We start from the raw sequence: 26,901 nt of genomic DNA, 5'->3' as shown, positions 1-26,901 counted from the left end.
AATTTTGCCTGCCTGAAATCAATCCTGAAGTAATCAGAAAAAATCTGGCTCACTCAAATAAAAAAGTCACAGTTCCCTAGCACATATTCCAGGTGAGACAGAAGTGCTAAACAGCTTACCAAGCAACATCAGGCTAATTAACATCAGATCAGCTTTAATTGGAAGTGATTCAGCAGCCTCAACTTTGCAGCAGGAGTCTTTTCAGGACTCAGCGATGTGCGAGGCCAAGACTGACACCAAGAAGAGCGCAGGTATCTCGCTCGCGAACCCCAAAGCAAGCCAGACAGGAATTGTCCACTGCCCGTTGGGCTGGGGTCCCCAGCAAGAGCCCGTCCAGGCACCGGGCTGCTGGTTCTTCATGTTACTCTACTCACAGGTGCCGTTGCCAGCACCGCATGGCTGGTTAAACCACCTCTGTGTCGCTCAGAGTCCAGAACAGGAGTAGAGACTCAGTGCCCTTGGGGCTCCTCCATTCTTTCCACTTCATGCAGTCCAAGCCGCAATCAACTCGACTGTCCATTTCTTACTGAGTAACACCCACCAGAATTTTCCTTCTTTTAATGAAGGTATAATTAATGCTTGCATTTGTCAGGTCATGCAAACCCTGACCTATGTCTGCTATGAGTAGTGAGAACCTCATCAATCTGACAGACTCATAAAAGATAAATTCTGATGAGAACCTTTGTCTTGAGTGTGGGCATCAAGGATGTAGCCAAAATAAGCAAACAAAAATGAGAGACCTTTAAAACCAAATGAACTTCTTACTGCGTCTTTTCTACATGTCACTGCTGTCCAGAATAGAAAGGGATGATGAAAACTAACAACTTAAAATGGTCACCATGATCAACTTATTATATCATATTAAATTATCCCTTCCTTGCTATCAAATACAGTTTTTAGAGAATTTCTTCTAAAGGACACCTGAAAGACTGAGACCTTCATATAAACCTGTACAAAAGCCTTCAACTGATTGTTTTCTGCTATTATATAACCAATGCAATGCCTACCTTCTTAAACTAGCCCTTCTAGCAGAACAGTGAGTATTTCAGGTTTTTTTCCCCACAGATGCCAATAGATAGAGCTCACCAAAAACAATTAAACAGGATCTAAACCAACTTAAACCCAAACCAGCTTCTAAATTCAAGAGTCAGTGTGTTAAGGCTTGTACTTAAAAGCAAAGCTATCCCACACCTCTTTCATCCCATGGTAATGGCATTTAATATATAAAAATAATTGTTCCAGAAAAGACGGTCCAGAAGCGCTAATGGAACCCTGAGCTATCTTACAAAGGGATTTCTCACACAGGAAGAGTACAGCATGATAAAAATGAGCTCCAAGGACACATTTCACATTTAAGTAGAGTCTATTATCAAGATACAGCATTTTCATGCATCATTTTATCTTGGGAGAAGCTGCGTAGCCTGAGAAATGGCAGTGTCTAGCTGTTTCTGGCATTAAAGTCCTCTGTGCCGTGACAGAAGAGTGATATGAGTCACAGATTAAAATAGAGCTTTTATCTTCTGCCTATTTCTCTATCAAGTGTAAAAGTCCATAATTTCCCAATTTATTTCAGAGACAGCAACAAACAGATGGACAAACCCTTTGCCTCTTTGCCCAGTGCCAGCCCAGCACTGCCCTGGGGCACCCAGGGCCCTTCGCTCTCACTCACCCAAGGGAAACGCGTCACACTGAGCCCCCAGTTCTTTTTTCCTCCATCTCCATCATTCCACAGAGGCCTTAAATATCTACATCAACTCTCTTGTTCCCTGTTTGATAGCTATTTTAAGCTATATACTGAGATGAAGCAGTGACTAAAAAGACTGAGTGTTGAGCTAGAAATCTAGATTTAAATTCTAATGCTGTGTCACCTAGAGAAATGTCTCTCAGTCCCAGTTGGTACTGCAGTCCATTCAATCACTGTGGTGGCAAAATATCTAAAGTAACAAGGAAGTGTATGACGTAAAACTTGGTCAGAGTAGAAAGATTAGAAAGAAAAAATGGAGAAAGAAATTATGCACATCCATCTCAGGAGAGGCAAACTGTGGAAGCCAGAGAGCCCCACAGACCACGGGTGACCCATGGCCGCTGCACCCTCCTCGCATCACAGAGACCAAGCATCATCCCGGTGAAAAGCTTTGTGGTTTTGTGCAGAATACTGACATAGCATTGAGAAAACAAGGGCAGAAAGCTGCGAGCACCTAAATAACTTAGAACTAATCACACCGAAATCATGTGTCATTTTAGGAAATCCCATCCCAATTGATTCAAGTAATAAGCTCTACTAATATTAGAGGGTCCTTCTTTTGCCTTAAAATGACACGGGGTCTGTAAAAGGACCATCATGTACCGTGACAGGGCCAGCGCTCTCTCTACAGTCAGAGATTCTCTTCCTCTACCCTGTTGTTTCTCTCCTATGACCTTACTTAAAATACTTCAGCCACGCTATAAAAACCATCTTAGAAAAAGGCAACCACTAGCTCATTGGACAAAAAAATACAACATTCTTCATTACGACCAGTTAAACCAGAACTTTCTGCTGGCAAAACCTGAAGTCTCAATGCATTTCTAAGCACCTAATCCCTTGGGCTGCCCACCTCTTGCTGGGAGATACAAGATCTAAACACGAACGGCCCCAGAGGAACTATTGTGTCAGAAATTTCAGAAAAGGGCCCGTTTTTCAGACTTCAGTGTCCAGAGTATGCGATGCCGGTTCATTTTTACTCTGACAATTCCAGCTCCCAGCACACTCTTCAAAATTTACCAGGGGTAACACGCAGTGTTACCTTTGCTCTCCAGCCGGGAAGGCTGATGCAAACTGAAATGAACACAGACTAACAAAAAAATAGAGCTTATTAATAAAACATTTGAGATTTTAGCATGTAAAAATTAAAAAGTTAACATGACAATAGGTCACTGAAGTTCTTTTATTTTTGGATGGTGCATTTGTGTCACTTCAGCTGTGTATAAAAGGTTCTTCCCTAATTCATATGGCTTTTTAGTAGTTTGCATAATGCAGAAACTAACAGCAGAAACTAAGCCGAGTTTATAACATGACTTCATTGCAGTTGATAGAAATGGAACAGCAAATGAAGTATCCATCCAATAGCTGCTCTGAACTGGAAGATATTATGACTTACCAAATTATGTTAGATCTAATTTGGCAAAAGTCACTGTAAGTTAAATCTCTCCTCAAAATTACCATCAGAAAGTCCATGTAGGTATCAAAGCAGTACTAGGATGAAATCCTAAGTCCCGTTTTATTATTAATACAGCTTCATTAACACCTTTTGTTATAGTGATTTCTACATATCCAAAGAGGCTTTTCATATTTAATCTCTGTACATCACCGCTACTCAGTCCATTCTGTGGTGCTGTGGCCTAGCAGCTGCTGCTATATTGATTTTCCCTTCATATCTATATTTTGTCTCATTGATAGAAAAGTCATCAAAACAAGTTTATGCTTATTTGAAGCTAATATCTAGGCCGCCTCGCTTGTAAATGAAGGCCTAAGCAGACTGTTTAGCACGTTAATATGCATGAAGCCAAGAACATCCCTACTGCATTCTCAGGGAGTCTCATACTCTAAGCACTTTTATCAGTGATTGAGGTATTAAAGCTTATATTGCAATAACAATTAATACTTTTCAGTCTTCTGACTCTCTGTCTGGGGTTTCAAAGCTATTTACAGATTCAAATAAATTCATTCTCAATTCTCAAAAGGTAAGAAGTACCTTTGTTTTTCAAGGGGCAAAAGCAACAATGCAGTCATGTCCCCAACTGGCCAACAGTCCCAGAGACCTCACACAACCCTGGGCTTCCAGCTGCTCTTCGAGCTTTGCATACAGCCCATGCTTCCGAGTATCAAGAGCTACATTCCTCAATGCATTAACTGAAAATCAGAAATTACCAAAGAAAACAACCAAATGAAATACAAACGCATATAAGATTTTACAGCCAAGTGACAATTTTTCAAGTCTTAAAACTCTGACCTGCCTCCAACTCCATTAAATGTTGTTTAATCTGCATTCACAACTCAGCACTTCAGAGCAAGTGTAACTGCCGAAGCACAATAATTGAGATTCTTCCTTGAAAATAAATCTGCATAAATATAAGTTGTTGTAAATTTTGAAGCTTGAAATGAGAGAAAAAAAAAAAAAATGCTTAATCTTTCAATATTTGTATTTTTTCCAAACACACGTAAGGGTGTCACTGCTTAGAGCTCTAAGCATCCGGAAGAACAGAAGCACGTATAGTTTTGGATAACCCTGCTAAGTTTAGGAATAGTATTAAGAACACAGTAGTATTCAGATGACCTCAAATCATCAAACCATGGTTCTCTACCCTGTAGACAGAAACAGATTACACCAAGCAAGAATAATACTAATATAACCCTTTCTGGCAAACAGATGACAGGAAAACGGACTAACCACCCAATGCTGGATGCCCCAACGTTACAGTCAGAGTTGGGAGTACAGATTTTAAGACACTTGAAATGGTTAATATGACTGATATGAATAAGACATTTCACAGTGTTTGTGCACCTTTTAAATAAATATCAATTTAATTAGTCAACATATTTTAAGCAACAGCTATCACTTCCTTTAAAACCTCGTTTTCCTTGTGCCCTTAGAAAATCACGTGGCTACTTCATGAGACCAGCAGAGACAGAAGCCAAAATTCAATGCAGACAAACAAGGAGTGAGAAAACTAGAATTAATGCAAGGACCTATAATTTCAGTGGACAAGATCTGTGGCTTCTAAGTTAGTATGCTACGTTACTAAATAAGTACTCCCTCTTTTCCTAATAAAGCTTATTTGAGTCTTAGTAAGAAAAACGTCTTAATTGAGGTAGGTGAACAGCATCTTGAAGGTCTAGGTTTTCAGAATGATTTCCACTATTGCTCACTAAAAAATAGGATATGGGAGTGCCTGAAAACACAAGGTGTGAAAATTCAGCAGGAGAACACAGAACAATAATGTTATGATCATACTGATGACAACCGAGTTGGTCAATACCTGCTTGCAGTGTCAGAAAGGAAAACGGCCGTGTGCAATTTGGGAAAAAAGTGCGTCCCACTAAAAGTACAAGTTGTAAATCACCCAAAAACTACACTAGCTATAGCAGTGAAATGAACCTTAAATCACTGGACTATGAAGCAACTTCAATTTATTATGTAAGCAAAATGCCAAGCGCTACTTCTATATTTGTATAAAGAAAGCTACTAAGAAAATGCCTTTGGTTAACCACTCTTTTGCTGCTTTTCATTTGAGTGAAACCAAGTAAGGCCTCATCAATGCTGCCATCTACAGAGCGCTTCCCCATATCAAAAGATTTTTATTTATTTATTTATTTTAATATAAGACCTTGAGATTTGGCATTGCCTGATAATAAACTGCTTGGAAACCAAATGTACACCACCTCAGCTTCTACTTGCAACAGAACCACAGGATAACAGTGATTCCCAAACCATCTCACAGGCAGTCGCATCCCCTCATGCTGCTGGGGCTGATGGCACCTGCAGCAGTAACGCAGCACTCGCTTCAGCACCTTACAGGGAACATCGACCCCGAGGAAGAACAGTGAAAGATTTGCACATGAGTAGCTGCACTAAAACTAGAAAAAAAAAAAAAAAAAAGCCTTCAGTGTATGCAGGAACATTTTCACCTTTCTTTTGCTTCTCCACAATAAAAACATGAGTAAATAAATTTATGAGTAAAATAAATAATTCATTCTGATAAATGCATTCTATATCAAAATCCAACTTTTTCTATTTTATCTACCACTGCAAATGCTTCATGTCACAATTTCCAGCTTTCAGAAGGCAGAAGTAAATTTCTACATAGAAAAACCCTAAGCGAAAAAATATGACAAAAAAGATAAAAATACAAATGAAAGTAGGCAAAATTATGTCTACAGCAACATTTTGTCTTGCTTTACAATAGAGACAATAACCTATATAACGTGAAAGGGTGCTTTGAATTATATTTACTACAGACTCAGGCAGCTTCCGTTAATATAGATAAATCTCACTACAGAAGGTACAATTACGGTGAAAACTTTGCTCTGCCTTGTCTTCAGTCGGCTGTTCTGTGAGCAGCAGGTCTCACTGCGTAAGCCCACGTTTCAGCCTCAAATGCACTGAATCCCATTCGGCATGTTCTCTCCTGTAATCACAATGTGCACTCCCATTAGGAAATGAGGACAGAATTGTTTCTGCATGTCCAGTGCTGAACCTTTAGCTCAATATACAGCGCCAGGTTGGCTCCGCAGCCCCAGAAACATTGGTTGTTCTGGCAAAGGGAGCTGGTCCCACTCCAACCCCTCTCAGCTCCATTACAGACGTGGTCACTGAATGCAGAAAAACGTCATTTTCCTCTGTGTGTGAGATTCCTGATAAAGTATATTTGGCTATTCAAGCTGCCACATTGCCACAATAGGTTGAAAACCAGGAAAGAAAACAAAGCCTTTGCCATAAAGCATTTCGGAATGCTGCTGGGAGGGCAAAACCGCAAGAGCTTGGTGCTGCCAGAGCTGCTGCTCCCGTGGCACAGCCGACGCCGTCCTCTCCCACCCACGGGACCTCTTCTGAAAAACCATCCTGCCTTTTCCAAGCCTCCCCACTGTCCATAGACCTTCCCAGACCAACCACTTGCCATGTTTCCACCATGAGCGATACTCGTATTCAAGATCTAACACGATTGTCCTGCTCACAGGATCTGCCAAAAATTTCAGCTGAATTCTGGGCACCGTGCCTGCTCCTCACCCGCACTGGATTTAATTCCAGCAAATTCATCCTCTCCTGCTGACAGGCATCTTAAGCAGACAATGAGCTAATAGGGGTCATCACTGGTAAGCAGACCTATAGGATTCATTGCATCAATGGTGAAGGTGGTAAAGCCCCTGGTTTTCCATGCAGAGCACCAATCCATTCTGGGAGAGGAGTCAGCACGGTGATGCAGTGAGCACACGTGTCTGAAACTAAAAAAGCTTATGAAAGTGTTAGCAAAGCATCTACAAAACGTGATAGAAATGAATCCAGCACGCAGGTGCATGATCTCCGTGGTGGGTTTTATAGGCATACACGCCCCCTCACAGTGGTCAGCGTTTCCAGTGAAAGATGTTCAAAAGTAGAACTTACGAATAAAAAGGGTGGTATTTACAGCTGTATCCTTTCAAAGTTCAGGCTCAGTAATTCACAAAATTCAGCCACTGGGCAGTAATGTTCCAGCCACGTTTGTACAGCAATAAGATGCTAGTGGAGATCAGAGACCTCAGCTACACAAACACACATGAAAATAAAACGCTGCTGTCCCACATGCTGGGTCACTGGGCAGCGAGATTTTCCTTCTGTTTCTAGCAAAAAAAACCCTTTCAATGACTACCAGGTGACTTTTTCTACCATTTGGCTGTAGCACCACACACCCAAGGCTGTGCCAAAGATGCTTCTGTGGAGCATGGTGCAGGTACAAATAAACACCTCCCCAGCTGGCACGCAGGAATTTATTTCCACTTTACCACGACACTGCACAGATTGTCACAATTTGCCTGTCTTACAGAAAACTTGCAGGAAGAAATCCAGGATACTAAAGGCCCTTTCGACCTCCATTTCTAGCTCATTGCCCTGTATTCATGGTACACCATGCGATGCAAGGATGCAACAACACGAGCAACAGCGGAGCAGAGCAAACGTTCTCCCTTGAGCAGGTACCAGGCACCGTGTGGAAAACATGGCAGCGAGCTCGGACCAGCAAACACACAATGGATTTAATTTTTTATATAAAGTTTTCTACAAACCATAGTTCAGAGAGGAGCTGTTTCTATTCTAACTTCATATGAATTTCAAATGCTTAGTTTTATTTTTAAGACGACAGTTATCTAGAAGCCAAAGATTTCGGCAGCCTGTCGTAAGCCTGAAAATACAAAATCTGTTGAAAGCAAAACTGGCTTGGCCAGATCTGAAATTACCAGCACAGAGGATACGCTTTAATTAGAAGATTTTCACCAGCAGGTTCTTGTAGACAGCAATTACCTGCCTTAAAAATAAATTGATGTAGCAAGAAAAACTGCCAAAACTTTTCAACAGACTTGCAGATATCACATGGATAAAATGGGCAAATGTTTTAAAAAGGTGGGGGCAAATAATCAAGTTTGCTGCTAATTCTGTAATCAAACATGGTTACATACGCAACAGATATTTTTAAGTATTTTTAAGTATTAATACTTGCCTCCCTGAACAAGTGCTAAAAATGAGAATGTCTAATGAAAAACCATTCAGGCACTATCTTATATCATCAGCCTAATGAGAAGCAACTTTTCCCTTGCCTTATATTCTCCAACTACAATGGAACAGCAAACGACAGCTCTAACTACAGAAACCACTGATAAAAGCATACCAGCTCTTATCATCTTTGTTCAATTTCACTGCAAAGGAGCCCCCGGGCAGGTCTTCCCTCAGACCAAACACCAACTCCTCCGCGCAAGTCCACGTGCAATCTTTCTTAACCTTTAAAAGGCTTGGAGCACAGGAATTTAAGTAGTTACAGCATTACAACACAAAGGCAAATCGTTTTGCTTCATCTATATGCCAGAATGCTATAAATTGTGAAGGAAGCTATAAAAGCGGATCTTTCTGCTGAAGGTCTGGAACAGAACCACCCAACTGTTACGGATATTGTGTCTGGACTGAGTGTTACTTCTGATCCATTCGCTGAGCATCAGTTTTCTTTCTAAAAACATTTTGGGTGCACTACTCAATACAGGATCCAGGAACAGAAGACATTATAAAATGTAACTAAAATGTACTATTAAGCCTTTCCAAAATCCCACTCCTGCATGGAATATACATAACAACAAACAGCCTACTACATCTCAAGCAAAAACCTGCATGTACTTCTTTTTGAAAATAAATTTAAATGCTTAGTTTTGGGGGGGAAAGTAAGCATCAGTACCAAGCAATGGGTGAACTCTCTGAATTACCATCTGCCTGCAGAGATAACGTCTCCAGAGAAGCAGCCGCAGCGATGCACCCTGAGGGGAGCACCCAGCGGGACGAGGTGCTCGGTCCCCAGCACACGGGTCCAGGCGCACATTGTGGCTGCTTTACTGGAAAGCTGGTGACCTCCTCAGCGTGAATTCCAGTGTAAAACGCCTATAATTGCTCAGTCATAACCTAGTGTCGATAACCACATCACTGTGTTGTGGCGACTGCCTTCCCTCTCACTTCTGATCCTCGCTGGAACTTCTTGGAGCTGGACACATCCCGGTTCTCCTTCTGCCTTGGGGGTCGCTCAGCACCCACCAGCTCAGCAAGACCGGATCCTTCTCACTTTTTTGTAAACTCCTTTATGGTCTCCACACATAGAGGCACACAGCAAAGCCTCCCTTTGGGGTCACTGCCCCCAGTGAAAGCAGCAGAGCCATTTGCGTCACTGCAGGGACACAAAACAGCCTTTGTGTCCTCGAGATCCACCAAACCAACACTTGCATCACACCCTCTTATCCCACCAGCAATCGCTGAGCCACCACGTCTCTAAGTCGTTGTCACATTCACGTTGCCCACTTCCTCAAAGAGTATAAAAATACACTTGCCAACATCCGGCCATGTTGCAACAGATCTTTTCCAAATGTCGGATGGTAACATTGCACTAGCCTTTGATTTATTTAAATAGATGCAGTATTAATAGATTTTCTGACCAGAAAATAGTTTGAAGAGTTTTACGTGAAACCCTAACAAAACAAATGACTATTTGGTCGAGTCTGCAAATCCTTAAATATTAGTGAGAATTAAATTTAAGAGTTAAAGGAAACAGCCAAATCAAGTATGTGACATCTTCTACAAGCAAGCTTTTAAATTTTTACCTTTTGAAGTGATCCCTGTATGCTGGTAGAGCTAATATAAGCTCCAACGAGTGAGCAGTCCTTGCCTGCTTTCACTTGCAGAGCAATGAAACTCAATTATCTTAATTGTATATATTTGCATCTTTGCGCTATAATAAAAATGCATTTGTTTTCATGCAGAATTTATATGCTTTGGGAAGATCAGCAACAAATCACAGTTTGCATCTATGGTAGTGCTTAGGCATTTAGCACGAAGCTGCACCTATAGAAGTCTTAGAGCCTTCCAAGTTTGGGCCGAGCGCCGTCTCTGCCTCTCGGGTGTCTTTACTTCCACAAGGTTGCACTTCAGTGCAGGGTTGAGTGAGCAAAGGCTTGTGAAGCTGTCCCTTGGGTGCTCCCTCATCTCTGAGCATGCCTGTCTAATCATTTCTTTTTTCTGAGATAGCCATGTTCTCCATCTTTCTGTCATAAGGAGGAAAAAATAAAAAAGAAAGGAAGAAAACACAGGAAAACAAAAAATCCAACTTTCAAGGTTATTGAAGTGCTTTATAATTAATAACTATGGGTATTTTCCCAAAAAATTGCTTAATAAAAACTCACCTTCATTTTTTGTATTGACTTCTAAGTAACTTCCAACATTTCACCTTTGTGTGAATTCATTGAAAAGATTTAAGGGTATCTTTATATAATGGTGATGCACCATACAGCTACATAGCAAACGTAGTTTGTATAATAGCTCTTCTGCAATTTTATCTGCACAGTTGTTTGAACAGATCTTAAAATGTATCTCAGAAAATGTGAGAATGAACTGAGAGCAGGCAGAAAAACAATTCTGCTACAAGCCTAGCTTTGAAATGAGAGGCACTGTCATCTCCCGGGTTAGCAAAAAGGCATAATAATATCCATTGACTTTTTACAGTATTTTTGCAACATAGAGACCATTCTGTTTTCTAGAATTTCCCAGACAAACTTGTACATGTGTTACCCATCTGGACAGGAAATCTAACACATCACAATATGATTAATTTACTGTATAGGAACGGGTCATCTGCCCAATCCGGTGGATATATCAAGGATTTCCAGGTGGCCTGGGCAAACATCCCAGATGCTCCAATTCTAGCAAGATAAGATTTATAGATTTAAAAAGACATTGAAAACCTGTATGTACAGTAGCCCTAATTATGGGTCTTTTTAAAAGAACCTCTATTAATGAAGAAATCCTTCTAATGTTACATGTTTAATCATTAATTTATTCCTGTTACAAACGTATATCACAGAATTGACTGGGTTGGAAAAGACCTCATAGATCACCAAGTCCAACCCTTGGTCCAACTCCAGTCCATTTACTAGATCATGGCATTAAGTGTCATGTCCAATCTCAGTTTGTTTTACAAATGTGCAGTGGATTTTGGGGGGAGAAGCTTCATAAATTGTTATTACTTTAACACTATTGCTCTACTACTTTAAGTACTTCAGTGTATTTTGATTTTTGGCAATGATATTTTTGTTTTATATCAGATTCCCATTTCTAATTTCAAGCTAATAATCCACAAAACTGTGTGCAGTATTTGCCGCTTTATACCTGTGTTTCAAGCCAACAGAAGAATGCTCCCTGGTACAAGAAGCTCTCCTGAACCAGCTGGACCTGGTGGTGCTAAACCTCATGCTCCACAACACTGAGCAGTGAGAGCAGACACTAAACAACACTGAATTCTTCCAGTCTCCCCAGCTCCGAATGATTCCTGACCAACAGATCCAGCAAGTGATGATCTGCAGCAGAAATGGGAATAACTTGGACTCCTACAGCTGAGCTTGACGCTACAGCTAAGTGACTCGCTCATGTTCACGTAGGAAGACAAGTTAAATTTAGAATTTATCATTAAATTAATTCTAAATTTAAATTTAAACTGGGGTTGGACACTATAGCTAAGTGCCTTGCTCATGTTCATGTAGGAAGATAGCTCCAATTACAGAGCTCTGGTTTGGAGTCAATGAACGCTCTGCTCTTCCTACAGCTCGGCCCCATGGTTTTCCCCTGGATACAAACTGATACAGCAGAGAAAGGTCTCTCTCCCCTGTCAAGTGACAAAACTGAGCACAAACCTCAGTGTCTTCTCTAAAGATATGATTTTAAAGATCTGGAGTCACAACACAAAACAGAGTCATAATTATATATATAATGGAAACCCATTTTTTGTAAAGTAAGACATCATACAGTTCAACTCTGTCACTACATCTGCAGTGAAGCAAACACAGCGTGACTAGTTTTGGTCTTCTAACAGAGCTTACAACAGCAAAGTATATTAAAAAAACCCAACCTAACAGCATCATTTCCACTGGTGATATCATATCACCACCCTGAACGGGAAAAATTTGCTGCAGCCTTACGTGGAAACCTACATTTCAGGACAGAAGTTCTTTCTAAGAGGAAAGCAACAATATAAATTATCACCTACTTAAAGAATTCTTTATTGAATCAAATCTTTTAGTTATACTTTGTTACAGGTTGATTCTGGCCAGGCTACAAATGGCCCTGGGATAACTCTGTATTTAAAGAAAATGAGGGTTTTTGCAACAGCTGATACGTGTGTAACAAAGCCATAGGACTGGGCACAATAGGTGGTGACATTAAAAATTACCTTATGTTGCTATTAAATTCCTATTTTTTTAAAGATTCCATCTGCTCAGCTTTATTCAAGTCTTTTAAAATACATCCAGCTCAACTCCTGATAGCACGATGTAAAATAACAACTATGGTGACTTTGGAGCAGGAATCTCTTGATAATTACTCCTACAGTGGATTCTACATGTGCGACCAGCAGATTAAGAACCAGTATTTTAGTGAAATATTTACAGGTTTATCCAGAGGAAGAGGCATCCAGAGGATTCATTCTCATTCCATGTCTTTTGTATTATTTGTGCAACACTTCGTACAGCCCTCTGTGCCGTTCTTAGCTATTTGTATAAGACAAGTACACTGCAGCTACCGAATAATTCGATTCTACTATTATTTTGGTACAGAGAACATTAATGCAGACCAAACCAACTGTAAACAGAATTCAGAAAGATAGAGACCTGGTGAGGTCACTAAGGTTTACACTGAAGAAGCATCTGCCTGTGGTCAAGTACGCCGATGAAAAGGTTTTGCGTGCCCCCTCAAAACTATTCATAATGACAGCAGAAGCACAATCTTCGTTCAAGGTCAAGAAACAGGGGAAACAATCCAGAGGCGAATAAAGCTGCAACCAGTGCAAGGGTGAGCGGCCATGGCCAAACAAAGGAGACAAGTCAGCTGGTAGGAGATCAGTCCCACATTAACCACGTGGTTGCATTGAAGCTAGAGAAGCAAAAGCAGCCTGTAGGAAAGGATGGGGGTGCTGGCTGACAGGGGGTTTGGGGAGTCATCAGGGTGCTCTGGCACCCAGAGGGAAAACCAAACCCTGGGATGCATCAAACACAGTAGCACCAGCCAGTCAGAGAGGAGACTGTCCTGCTGGGTCCAGCCTTGGAGTGGTCTCAGTTGGGCAGCTGTGTGCAGTCTGCACCCCACAATTTCAGAAAGATGTGAAGGTGGAACATGTCTGGGCAGGGGCGGGCAGCAAAGCTGGTGACAGGACTGGAAGGAATGTCCCATGAGGAGCAGATGAGGACTTTGGGCTTGTCTAGTTTGGGGAGATGGAGGCTGAGAGGTGACCCCATGGCTCCGCAGCCTACCCAGAAGAGAATGTGCAGAGGGAGGTGCTGAGCTCTTCTCCCTGGAATACAGCCATGGGAAGCATAGAAATAGTTCAAATCTTTACCAGGAGAGGTTAAAGCTGGACACAAGCATTTCTTTACTGAAATGGGTGGTCAAGCACTGAAACACACTTCCTAGAGAGGTGGTCAGTGCCCCGGTTAAGAGGCATTTGGACAATGCCTTTAACAACATGCTTTGACTTGGTCAGCCCTGAACTGAGCAGGTAGTTGGACTGGTTCATCATTGTCGGTCCCTTCCAACCAAAACAGTCTATTCTGTTCTAAAATTGGCACAGCCTGACCAATACAACACTCCAAGGTTTTGTGCTACATACACATACACAGCAGAGAAAGGAGAAAAAAAGCACACACACAGAAGTCTAGTTTCTGGACTTATATTTATGCCATTTCTTGCCCTATATCTGAGCATAGAAACTCTCAGTTACAAAATCAGCAGTGCGCTACCTCCATCTGAAGATATTCCTTCCCTGTGACTAGAAACTCTGACAGAAATATCAAGCCACCCCACAATGGCAGTTAAAGGGCACGTGAGGACCGTTCTTGGCAGGATTCAAAGTAACAAGTCAAAAATTAGTTCCACATTCCACCTCCTCCCCAAATCAAGTCTGTTTCTTTTGTACCAGAAGGAAATGTTTTCGAAAGTGAAAAAGATCCACGAAAGAAGCCATTGTATGTGGCGCTGATCACTCACAGAAGGCTTAGCAGTGCTTGTGACAAATACAGAATATACTATTTCCTAAGCAAAAGATGGAATTACATAGTCTGCACGGAAGCAGACTTTTACATATACGTAATTTTACTAGAATTAGACCTCCTAAGTAATCACAAGATTTCCATATTAACTGTCTTTCCAGCCGCAGGATTCACAAGCGGACTTGCTACAACAAGTGAGATTTACAGAGCACCTGGTAGGAAACTGATCCTGAAATTGATAAACGTTCCTTGGTGTTCCAGATGCTGTGACCATTTGTTGAAGGTAGTTCATTGATCTCCTGCTCTCCATCATTCATTCATGGGATTAATTAGATAACTCCAGCTCAAACACGCTCCTTATTTTAACACTTCAAAAGGTTTTCTATAACTCCTGCATTCTAGTATATCAGCATTACTTGTGTGTATGTACTTCAATTTTGCGTTGAACTCAGATACCTCAGAGAGCAAGATTAGAGGAGGAAAAGAAAAAAGATAGTTTGGAAAGTCCTAGTTCACGCTTTTTGTGGCAAAAAAACCTGTATACGGCTTGTACGCGTGATACAAGTAGTTCTGCAAGGCAAGTTCTGCAGACATTTAAGTTATCTATTTTATAAATGTAGGGGATTTTATTGCTTTAATGACTTATTCACTTACTGATGACATTTAGATTTCTTCTCTTCCTTGTTGTAGTGAAGAGTAGCAAAAGAGATAATGGATGCTTGTAAAAAGATCTTGGCCAATTATGCACCCAAATAAATATCCTCAATTGCCTATGGCACATAGATAAAAATTAGACAATATATTTCTTCTAAGGCACAAGGCTGTTCAGAGACATGGTTGAATAAGCACTTCAAACTATGGAGTTCCTCAACAGCTGAACTGGAAAGGTCAGGAGAAAACTATCAAAATCTGTGAGTTCCTTCTCTTTGCAGAAAAGAGAAAGAAAAACCATGGTGAACCACACAGAAGGGGCAACGAGGAGGAGGAGATGAAAGAAGCTATTATTGTAGAAATAGGTTCTTTTGTCAGAAGCAGAAACTGAATAAGAATGTTTCCAAACCATACCATAAATTCAGTAATTTGGACTAATTTATCCTCCACCTGTCAGCCCTCTGCATGCATCATCAGGGTTTTGCATCCTCTCCCCTTCTCCTGTGCGTGTGGTTACCTGCACTCCAGGCTGGTCAATACAGCGCAGCTCTGGAATGTTGGGTCAGGCTGGTGGGAAAGGACCAGCGTGAGAAATTGCTGAAAGACACCTTCTTGAGGACTTCTCTTTCGCTTGGAGTGGAGTTGAAGCTCAGGCTCTTGGCCTTTGCACAAGCTGTGTTCCAAGTATGTCTGTGCAAGCCACCTTCTCACTGACCTGGACCTGACGTTGACTGCAGATTGACCTCCCAGCTCAATCACCAACCCGTCTGGTCACCAAGGATTTATTTCAAAACAGTTGTGGCTGAACCTGGCTGTCCCCAGACCCGCTCTGCTCTTCTTGGGCTGGTGTGGGACAGCACACTTGGTGAGGACACTGCCTTGCTCTCACTCTTGGCTCCCCCTCCATCCCAGAGCAGCCTGCCCTTGCTAACATCAGCTCCCAAGTAAAACAACTCTGCTTTGCTTTGGTCTTCTATTAGTTGTCAGCATCTACACAGAGCTATGTCCCTATAGTTTATAATCTCCTGTGGTTAGCATAAACTCTGTCACTAAAACGTGACATGAGGAAAACAGTTCCTTGAATTCAATGAAGTCCCAGAGAAGAGACTGATTGTGTTCATATACTTTTTTATATAATCAGGGCTTGAATTTTGGGTAGATTATTGTAATGTCTAGTTGTGGATGTAATAAAATGGTTCTGTCCTGGACTTGTCTACAACAAAAGACTATGTACATCAAATTACACAAAGACCACAAGGAATAGAAACCATATTTATAGATACACAAGATGCTCAGAAGACCAGTAATCAAGCACACATGAAAACAGTTAACTAAACACAAAACCCAGGTTCAGGCCTGCAATTTTGAATAGACTGTGGATGTCTGAAGAGCTATAGAGCAAGTGCACTGACGTGGAAAAGCTTGTTCCACATTCACACAATCTTCACTTCACTATTCTGCAGAGGTTCGGTTTAATAAAATCTTTGCAAATAATTGTTATTTGCATAGACAAAGCCGGTCAACGTTTTTCTAACTCTTAAATGGCAACTTTTTTTAAACCTGGGTCCTTGCTTCTATTTTCTGCTTTATACTCTTCCCTGCTTCATAAACTACACAAAGAAGCCCTCCTAGAAAAGTCACTTGCTCCTGTTCCATACAACATCCCAAGGTAGCAAGTGTGCTACAGTGACTGTCCCTCTGCCCCTCCAGAGACCAGCACATCTGCTGATATGAGCTTGAGCTCAAAAGGTGAGATCCATAACCAAATACCAGGCCAAATGCACAGGATGATGCACCTCTTGGTAGATTGCATAAACACCCCTTGAAATACTGGATATACTAAAGAAACTGTGCTGTGCAATGATTGTCTCGAGAACACTTATAAGCAAATATAATTAGAAAAGTAAAATCAGGAGAGAAAACCAGTGTGAATAGTTAACAATTCCACTTAAACTTAGGAGAGGAATGGTGTGGAATCTTTGTTGGTTAGGTAGGTAAATATATCTCAAGGAACATCTTGTGTTCTGCTAAGATGTCCAAGGTCCCCTAAGAGGTTTTTCTTTGCCAGTCACTTCTATTCCAGATCACCAGTCTATAAAAAGAAAGAACTAATATATACCAGTGTACATGCAGCAGCAGAGCTAGTATCTATATAAATATCCCTCACAAGATAATTGCCCACTCCCTATCATCTCATGCAAAGGCTCACAAGGAAAGCCTGGAGTTAGCAAAAAATCTGCTTCAGTACAAAATTCTGCTTGAAATCTTGTTGAAGTAGGTGGGAGGGCAGAGGTACAAATATGAGAGAAAGTCACCACTTATCCAATAACCTCTGCAACACTTTCAAATCTTTGAATTCCCAAGAAGCAGAGCACCCACTTCCCAAGTCCATCGCAATCCCCACAGCTAACAAGAGAGTTCATAGCAGCAAACCAGGTAAATCAAGCCAGCATGGAGCCAGTGGTGAAAATAACACAAGTATCTTGTGCTGAAGTCGTTCCCATGACTGCATTTCTGCTGTTCTTAGCATTCTCTACCAGGCAGATTTTTTCCCAGGGCACAGAATGGACTTTTCCCCAAGTGCTTCACCAAACGTGTTCTCAGCAGCACTGAGCTGGGACACAGCCCTGGGGAGGCAGCCAAGGACCCCGATGCAGCACAAAACCAGCCATAAAGACACATTTTGCTTTTGAAGCCTTGTTTCCTTACAGAATTTCAACTCCAGTGGTTTGTGTATTTAATTCTTTTTAAGTATCCTGCTTTTGGCAGTTAAAAGAAATTCAATTCAACTTGAAATTGAGGTGGCATGGGGACAACTGGACAGGGACAAAACACACACCAAAACAACCACATCACCCAACCTTAACATTCCAAACCATGAAGTAATTAGAAAAAGTAACTATATTCCTGGAATGAGGCTGTCTTCTGGAAAGATATTTTCTGCAACATCCCAAATGCTCTCCAATGGTGTTTATAAATTCCTCCATTATTCAAATGGATGAGTACACTGCAAAGAGGTAACTATAAAAACTGTAAAACAAAGTTCATTTCTTTCTAGCTGTTAATTCCAAACAACCGTATCATGAAACAGATCTTTTGCCCAGCCAAGATATTTTATTGCACACAGTAAATTCTGTTGTGGTAACATCAAGAGATTTCTTAAATGACTGACTTGTCTGTCTCTCTATAACCTCTGTGGGCTTTTTGCCTGCCTTGCCTGAGAAGGATGCTTTCTGGAGAATGCTGAAAGACAGAGGGAACTTTACTAATAATAACTATAATTACATGCTTGGGGTAATTTTGTTGGAAGGGAGCTGCACGGAGTTTTCATGTGGCTCTAATATTGCTTTGCCTCACAGTTAGGGGAGAAGTAGGAAGTCACAGGGAACCTACAAATTAGCTAAATTGGATCAAAGCTAAGAAAACCATCTGCAGATTTACCTGTGACAACCTGTTTGCCTGACAACACAGGCAGTGATGAAGCAAACAAGCAGAGCACTGGCATATGCTGCTCAGGAGACAGCAATAAACCACAGTGGAAAGCAAATTTGATGGCTGTGTCCTGTTCCTGAGAACCCTCAAAGTGTTTTCCTATTCCACCACCGAAAACGTGCCCTGTGTATTAACCCAGCGGCAGAGCCACACGTTGGGCTGAATCACCCACCCCTACTGCCCAGCCAGGCAACAGGTTCAGAATAATATGAGGATATGTCTGTTCCCACTGTTCGGTCTTAAAATATGAAAATTATATCACTGAATTCCTAACCAGTTCAAAAATCTGCAAAACCCTTCAGTCTTAAACATGTCTTATTTCTCTGCTAGTCAAATGTCAAGCCTTTTATTGATGATTACTTAGAAATCAAACTATGCTGGATGCTCAAAGGCATGAGGGACAAGGGTGGAGGAAGCAGTGTCAACAGAAAAGAAAAACCAAAGCAGAAAGCAGCAAAGGTCTTCCAAAGGCTTATCTCTATGCAGTGATGGCTGCTGGCTGTCTTACGTGACTTGAAAGAAGAAAATAAACCCTGCTCCCTCCTTTCCACTCCACAGAGCCATCATTTGCTTTTCAGAGAGGAATGGTGCAGCAGATACCGCTGTAACAGCCTGTGACATGGAACATTTCCCCCAGACCCTCCCCAGCCCCACAGCCTCGCTGGGCCCAGCACACGGGCCGTAAGGGTGTTGTACGACAGCAGCAGAGTGAAGCGTTTGGCTGCCGAGGTCCCTTTTCCGCAATCAAAGGTTGCGCAAACGCCCTTCTGCCCTTAGAGTTTTTATATGGATTACCACACAACGTATATCCTGTTACCTTGGGCTTATACACAAGGTTATTAAGAGCCACCAATGTGTCTGAAAAGATGCATTCTCCAACAGAAAGGACATTCACACCCAACCAGAAGGGATCAGGAGGTGTTTCCCATGCCCACCTCCCCATGGATGACAGCGATGTCTCCATGTTTCCACAGGCTACAGCCCATAGATCTCTACTGAGATTGCCCCATGTGAAAATAGCTTTAGAGGTTAAATACTTTCATTTCAAGAGAAGGCGTAAAGATTAAGCAAAACTGCATTGTGAAGTGCTTTGGGTTATGGCATCTTCATCAACGGAGACGACACTTCTGCATAACTGGCTACATGTGCATGTACACGTGTGCTTGTGGATGTGTGATAGTTTCCTCTCTAACAGAAAAATGATTACATCTGTACATGTAGAGTTTTCCCCCAGTTCTTAATATAGATGTAGGCAGATGATGTTACCTTTGTGGCAGAGAGATTGGTCTTTGGCAGGTTGCAAACTCGTCAGCTAAATGAGAATACCGCAGAATCATGAGAATACAGCACTGGGAAACAGACCCACATAAATTCTCTAAAATGAATTGCAAACTTTTTGAATTACTAAAACTGGGAGGTTTCTTGATAGCTGATCATTGAGTTCTCATGTCAGACAAAGTCCTAGAAGACCACCTGGAGATCTGGCATCTGCCAGCTCTGCTGTAACTTCGGCCGGTATTTCTGCAGTTGGTGACAAAAGCAAATCTACACCAAGTCAGGCATCTCAGTATTTGTTTGTGTGTTTTAAGGACTATAAGGTGAACTTTTAAGAATGGAGGCTTTTTTTTTTTCCCAAGATTCATCTCAGACCAAAGACCTTCTGGTGCATTTCCAGTCACAAAAGCTTCAACATATAATAGCTCTTGGGACAGAAGGTGGCCCTTTTTAAGCAAGAGGTTGTTCAGGGATATGCCACTGAAGCTTTTCCATGGACTTCGTCACATTTTTTTGGCCAACAAGACAGAGACAAATCTACAGAACAAACAAGGAGACAGGTAAAGAAATTCCATAGAGAGAATAGATGTGTCTTTTGTTTAAGGTCTAGGACTCAAATGTTCATATTGATTATTATTCCAGCAGCTGTGCAGAGAACCACTTGCTTTCTCAGTACTACATGAGGATTAAACAACTTTGGCTTTTTGAACATGGGAATATTTCAGACCCCGAGCCAACAGCATCGTCTCCAGCCTTTGCATGAATCAGGGAGCCTTGGAGATCCAACACCAAGAGGCAGAAATAGAACAGCAGGGGCTGGACAAGAGCTCCAGAGCTCCAGCCAAATGCCAACAACGGCAACGAGATTAAAACATAAAACGTGGAGTAATTCAATAGGAGTCAGAAAACAAGACCTGAACTTGGACTGTCATAACAAGCTGTGAGCCATTTGGAGTGGTGGCCCATCAGAAAACTATCACTGAATGTGTCAAAAAATGAATTATCTGAATATTAATGGCAGCCAGAGAGAAGTTCTCACTTAAACACCTTTCTATTTTTTCAACCAGCTATAAAAGAATGTACCGAAGGTAGGAGAAAGCCATTATCGTTTTGTGCCACTTTTATAGACGTGGCACAAATCAAGAAAATCTCTGCGAGGCACTGCTAAGAGTTGAGCTATAAAACTGTCTGCCACTTCAAAACTCAGTGGTAGAAGCATCAGGTAAAAGGAGGACACTTAAAGAACAGAAAATTACTTACTTGGCTAAAGAGATTCAATTAGGAGGAATATATTAAAGAAACACGTTTATACTTCTGTAGTTAATAAAAAGGCTAAGGGGAAACTAAAATTTGATTAACTGCTTTTCAGATCACAGTTTGCTTCATGTACTACATTACAGAAGCAAATGGAGCTTTTCTGAGTATGTCCTGATCATTATCAATGCTGCAAAAACACATCATTCTGTCCAGAAAAACAAATCCTGGTCAGACAGAAAAAAGTTATTTCGACTGGTGTATTCACCAATGAAGAGAAGAAAAAGCATTTATATGATAAACAGAGAAATTAAGATAATATAAATCCTCCACTACTGATTTAATTGAAATCGTATTAAAACTAGCAGATAATAAAATTTTACAACACTGAATTAGACTCTAGTTGATTATTAGATTTTCTTTGTGCTTCAGTAATCAAGTGCAGTCACTCACACTTCAGTCACTGAGTTCTCGTTATACAAAACCATTCTTTCAAATCATTTAGAGTTCTGTTTGGCATTTGGATTATTTATACATTTACTTCTTTACATATTCCAAATTATTGAAAACATATTAGGTATATTCAGAACGCACGGATTTTTACAGCTTAGAAAACTTCTGTGTCATTTTATACATGAGGACAGACAGAAAGGAGGAATGTTTAGACACTATATTGCAGCATTTTTTACCATACTAAAGGTATTTTAAGGTCTTTATGCAGTCAAAGGAAGCAGTATTTTATTCAATGTTTCTGTTACCAAGTAGTCACATTCCTGCAGACCATCTTTACTTGGAGTATCCTGCAGAGCCTGCTGAAAGAACAAGATGACCTGAGTAGAATTTGATGATCCAATTTACTTTTTAAAAGCTGTTATACTACTAGTTTTTCTTAAAGATGATATCATTTTCACCCAAGATTTTTATTTTCTAGCACTTGTAAGACTACCATTTAAAAATATACTTTAAGATATTAGTAAAATATCAGATTTGTGGGATAGTCTTGCTCCTTTTTTTCCAGCCTTTTTCATTTCACGCTCCAGAGCTTAAACCTTGAAGCTCTGAGCTCAGTCCTGGCCCTGCAGTTCTCCACTTTCTGGCACAGGTAATACAAATAAGACCCAGTCTATACCATTGTTTAAAGCAGACACATCTTGCAGTCCTGGATACCAAGTTTAAGAAAAGCTTTCCAGCCAATTTAATGTTCTCTAGAATTCAAAAGTGTCTAAAAACACCTTTAAAAAGTAAATAAATATGCAAGCATGCCCATGACTGATAATTCTTATTCAAAGCCACCCGCAGTCCACTGTGTTTACATTCCTGCTCTATAGAAAACCATTTTCAAAGAAAACTTCCGCTTGAAAGACAAACGGAGGAAAAGACTCAGTTCAGGCAAAGTACCAGGTGAATGCAGATGCCTTATTTTGGGCATGGGGGATTCATTCCTTGGTTAATATTGCATTCAGTTGCCTGATTTTTCTTTTCTGTAAATAGATTTACAGCACTCACCGTATTTCAATCCTCGCTTTGTTTTGCTGCCTGTCATCGAAAGCACATCATCTCTGAAAATGCTCAGACAAGAAAACTAGGACAACTGTAACACTTGATCATTCCCATATTATAATCTCAATATAAACAGAACAGTGAAGAGATACATTCAGTTCTTATGTTAAAATCTAAGGAATGTCTTGCCATCTGTATATATCAAATAACAAATCCTGAGATAAAACCAGATGTAGACCTCAAGGCAGGCGATGTTTAGATCACTTGCTGCAAGTGGTGTGACAGCAACATCCAACTGCCTCTGTCGTTCCACTTTTGTTTCCAATCATTTCTTATCAATGTTTCTAATTGCTTATTAATGCATATAAGTATCAGTGGCCATGGGCGCAAACTGCAACACGGGAGGTTCCCTCTGAACATCAGGAAACACTTTTTTCCTGGGAGGGTGACCAAGTGCTGGCACAGGTCACCCAGAGAGGCTGTGGAGTATCCCTGGAGATACTCCAAGTCTGTTTGGACATGGATCTGCCCAACCTGTTGGACCAAGTGACTTCCAGAGCTTCTTCCCAACCTCAACCATTCTGTGCTTTTGTTTCACCACCCAGCAGATCCTCCAAACACCCACGCGCATCTCCATGGTTAATGGTGCAGCGGTACTGAAATAATGGAACTCTGACTGATGAAAGCCACATTCAAAGAACAAAATGAGGAATCATCAGCCCTCTCTACAGCCATCTCAGCCCATGGGCAACTTATTATCAGGGCGAATTAGGCTAAGACCTGAACTGCAGAAAACACTGATTCATACAGGGCTGTTAGCCTGTCAATAATATGGCAAAATACATTTGTTCTGAGGTGCATATGTCAGAGGCTATTTCCTCAAAGTATCTAATGAATAAAAGGGTAGGACAGTGCTGTCGTTTCAATTTGGATCAAAACTCAAATTTAACATACCTTGCAGGATTCTTTATAAATGTAAGCAACAACAGTATTTTGTTATCTAATAAATTAGGTATTTTCATTAATTTAACTAAACAGCGCAGAGGTTTGAAGAAAGGCTGGTACATTCATAGACAGGATATTATTTTCCAAAAATATCTTACATATGCTGATGGTCATGCTCCTGCAGTGGGTGAAGCTATACGAAGGAGCAAGCTAGAACCTCAATTTCTTACATGACATCTAAATCAGCTCCAAATGAATTAGACTAAATTATTTTTGTGACAGGAGTGACCACAGAATAAATACCCCCATTGAAAAAAATTATTCTGTAAGCAAGCTACAGCCACAAGAGAAGACTAATACGATGCACCTGGAGTGCTTCTCATTTACACACCTGAATTATAAGGAAATGTTCTACATTTCCCCTTGGGAAAGAGGTGAAATATGCTCCACTGAGCCGGAAACTCACTGCTCCTGAATTTTCTGCCTCAGGTTGACTTGGATATTCTCTCTGTAAAGCTGGCAGAGATATAGTGGGAAGTCCCAAAGGAAACAGTCACATTTCTTGATGTCATGTCGAAGTCATGCTTTTTTTTCTTTGCATGTGTGTGTGTCTATATATATATATATGCATATATATTTTTGACACACACACAGTCTCCTGCCTGCAGCAGAAGAAGAGGAGAGGTTCCTCACAGCCACCTGGCCCCTGCACACCTTGTACTCCCGCTTCTCCATCAAAATAGCCTTTCAGAGAGACCAGTTCTCCACTCTTCTATTCCCTGATCTCTCTCATCCTTGGGTGACACTGGCTGAGGTGCAGACCTGCCCAACAGATCTATCATAGGCCTAGAAGCGAACTATTCCAGGACTCGTTCCAGGTTACACCAGAGTCCTTAAATGGTTTGGCCTTGTTCAGTACTTCACCACTTTGTTTTGACAGATATGCCAGACTTTGAAAAGTCATCACTAGTCAGCATCACACATCCATACAAACAGATGTAACCTATATTGTCACCGGGACTGTCTGGAAGAAAGAACAAATGGTGCCAAAGCCCTTTCTTCTGCTGCTTCAAGATATTCTTCAACTTGTGAACAAGAGCTCACCAAAACAGTGCGACTTCAAGTTACTAAATTGGTGACTTCTTTCTCCAGGAAACTGTCACATTCTTAGGACGTGATTTTCCTTGTGACTTCAGTTTTTATTGCTGCTAAATTAGACTACAGTACTTCTGTACTAACCAGGGGATTTTGTAATATTCTCAAGGATAAAACTCAGTGAGGGTTCTGTTATACAGAAGAACCATCCACCATGTAAAATCTTGAGCAGGAGACACAAAATTAACAGTATCATACACTGTCAAAAGACAAAATCCATTAAAACAGTTATCCTTTCCAATGGCTGTTTTACAGATAGAACATTTAGGCATAAATTATCACAAATATCCAGGACCATATATAAACACTGGTATCATTCCTATTAGAATTAATGCATGTAACCTACTCCTCTTGTGCAGCTGCAAAATATTTCCTCTAAACCCGTTATCTCCTATTCTAGCAACAAAACGTCATTATTTTATCCCTCTACTGAGAAGGAAAAGTGGAAATATAAATCTTGCATCTGAAAGCTTAAAAGTTATTGCACAGTCTTCCGCGCCGAGGTCCTGCTATTCTCTCTAAACCACTTTGTATTCTAGACAGTCTGGCTACATTGCCAACACATCAATTATACTTTGCATGGTTTGATTGCTAGATTTATTAAATTCAATATAATTAAATGTGAACCTTTTAGTCAGAAACCCATATGCTGTAAGTACAGGAACGTGTATCTGAAACTTTGGAAAGTTAACCATTAGTGAAACAAATGTATTATTTCAGATCTATAAAACAGTGATAACAAAGGAGCTGCATTTAACCTTATGGGAGCACAATGGGCCATGAAGTACAAAGCAAAGATCAGTCTTGTGTGAAGTTACAAATGAAGCTAAAATACAGACAGACTGACTCCCGGAAGATCCAAATTTAGTCCATTACAAATCTTGAGTAGACCAGAATAGCAAGTAGTTTTTCTGCTAGAAATAGCTAATTACAGATTCAGAACAAAGTTCAGCAAGCTGTGCAATTACCAAAATACAGACAAATTGAATGACAGGTATAATTTCAGTCGCTACACAACCAGCAGAGTACAGGAAAGACCACGGGAAGCTGCCCTTGGCACTTGCAGAACTGTGCTAAGATAGAGAGTCCCATTTTTGGAAAACAGTCATTAGTATTTTGACTGCCAAGAACAGAGTTTGACCAAAAGAGACACTTACTAACAGAAAGGTTAATTTGACTGCTTAATTTCACAGATCTTGTCCATACCAGAAAATGAATGCTAGTTTATTAAAACAGCTCTATCAATTTATTATTATTTCTTCCTTGTAATCTTTACACTGTTCTAGAGATTTTTGTCTTGAAATCTTAAAACTTCTCTAGGAATTCTTGCAAAAGAAGAAATTTTTATATTAAAAAGTCATAAAATTGGTTGCAGCAATGTGGTTGCAATCAGTGCTTTTGATGAAATTCCTATTTTGCCCTTTTCAGTAGCCATTATTATCATTTTTGTGTCAATAATTTAGAGCCAAAATTCTCAGCATAATTCCCTTTCAACCAATTACATTTTACTTCAGTGCATACTCTATTAATAAGTATAACACACACTTAAACTGATGAAGTTAAACAATTTTTTAATCACTTCAAAATACTTTGCTATTTCCCTAATGAACAAAACAGTCTATTCTTTTCGATACATCTAGTTTTTTAATAATATGAACTTACCTCTCATCATGTAGAACAGGGAAGACAGAAACAATACTGCTAATTTTATAGCCCTGACTAATCCCCTCTGCACAAGCCCACAGATCTTATGGGAAAAGAGTATATGTCCTAGAAATTTCTCAGAAGTAATAATGAGAAATGGATTTTAAAAGCTTTCATTGCTCTTAAGTCACATAGTGCTCTTAAATCACCATCTTATTTTAGGTGTTCAGCTACACCCATGAAGGTACCATGAATTTTAATTGGAGAAAATCAGTTGCCTCTGCTTTAAACTCTGAATCTTCTGGATCCTACTCTAAACACACTGAAAAGTGTTGGGTTTTCAGCCTAAGGATGGGAACTGTATTGTAAATGTAAAGAAAAACAAGGACTATGTGAAACAGAACCGGGCTCTAACTTTGCCCCTGCAAATAAAACAAATCACCACCTCTTACAATGAGCGTTTTGGTGTAGAATATGTTGAATTCAGAGGAAAGCTGTACATTCAACACTAACCAACCTTGAAAAATCCTGCTTTGTAAGTGGCAAAACACTACTCTTGGTAAATAACAGTTATTGCAGAAATAAATATTGCCTGTTTATCTTAGTATTGGTTACCTTGTCTACAAAGACACCTCACATTCTTAGTACTAGCTATTTTAGCCCCAAAATGTAACGCCTGGCATGAATTATATTAATCA

General features: G+C 40.5%; 1 protein-coding gene across 4 annotated transcripts in view; it reads right to left on the bottom strand.

Annotated features, from left to right (window-relative positions):
- Positions 1-26,901, bottom strand: part of GRIN2A (glutamate ionotropic receptor NMDA type subunit 2A) — a 175,693-nt gene that overhangs the window by 113,840 nt on the left and 34,952 nt on the right. The window lies entirely within an intron of this gene.

This window comes from Patagioenas fasciata, chromosome 15 (assembly GCF_037038585.1).
Source record: "Patagioenas fasciata isolate bPatFas1 chromosome 15, bPatFas1.hap1, whole genome shotgun sequence".
Lineage (NCBI taxonomy): Eukaryota > Metazoa > Chordata > Aves > Columbiformes > Columbidae > Patagioenas > Patagioenas fasciata.
This window is presented reverse-complemented; position numbering and strand designations above follow the sequence as displayed.